The following is a 769-nucleotide window of genomic DNA, read 5'->3' as shown; positions in this document are numbered from 1 at the left end:
GGGCGCTGGGAACATGGGAGGCCTAAGGACGCCGGGGAGGAGCCTGGGGACATTGGGGGCGGGGGTGTGTGTCTCTGCAGCTGGCATGGGAGCACGGGGATGCACTGGGGTGCGCCTGGATGTTGGGCAGGGCATTTTTTGGGGGGATGGTCCTGAAGACACGGAGGGGGTACTGGGATTGCATGGGGACACCAGGGTGATACTGGGATTTCTCCTTGGGGTACTGGGGAGGGGCATGGAGACCCCAGGAGGGGGAATCTGGCATCCCCGATGGTGTTGCGCAGGTGTTGCCAGAGGAGTCTGGGGACTTTCGGGGGGGTCTGTGATACTGGGCTGGCCAGGTGTCACTGGGACTGTACTGGTGGGTGCTGGGGACACTAACCAGTGCAACCAGGGGGCCTGGGGACAGTGGTGGAGGGTCCTGGAAAGGGCCCTGGGGACACAGGGTGGGGTGGCTGGGGGTGGCATTCAATCACCACTGGGAGGGGTGCCCCTGGGGACACTGGGCACAGGGGATACTGGGATGGCTTACTTGGGGGGCTGTGGACACTGGTCCAGAGCAGGGGTGGTGGCCAGCGTGAGCTGGGGACAATGGGGACATTTCTACCCACTGCCCCATGCCAGACCCCAACAGAGCCCCCCAGATCCAACCCCCCCGCCCCTCGCCGGGGTCCACAGCAGAGCCAGTGCTGGGTGGGGGTCCCACGTCCCTGGGGGTGGCGGGGTCACTGTCCCCATCCCAGGGTGGGGGCAAAGTGGGGGGCGGGCC

General features: G+C 66.3%; 1 protein-coding gene across 1 annotated transcript in view; it reads left to right on the top strand.

Moving 5' to 3' along the window:
- SEMA3F (semaphorin 3F) overlaps positions 1-769 on the top strand; it is an 89,765-nt gene that overhangs the window by 17,938 nt on the left and 71,058 nt on the right. The gene's annotated exons all lie outside the window — the stretch shown is intronic.

Source organism: Egretta garzetta, unplaced genomic scaffold (genome assembly GCF_000687185.1).
Source record: "Egretta garzetta isolate BGI_Z169 unplaced genomic scaffold, ASM68718v1 scaffold215, whole genome shotgun sequence".
NCBI classification, from domain to species: Eukaryota; Metazoa; Chordata; class Aves; order Pelecaniformes; family Ardeidae; genus Egretta; species Egretta garzetta.
The sequence above is the reverse complement of the archived record's forward strand: the minus strand, read 5'-3'. Positions and strand labels throughout refer to the sequence as shown.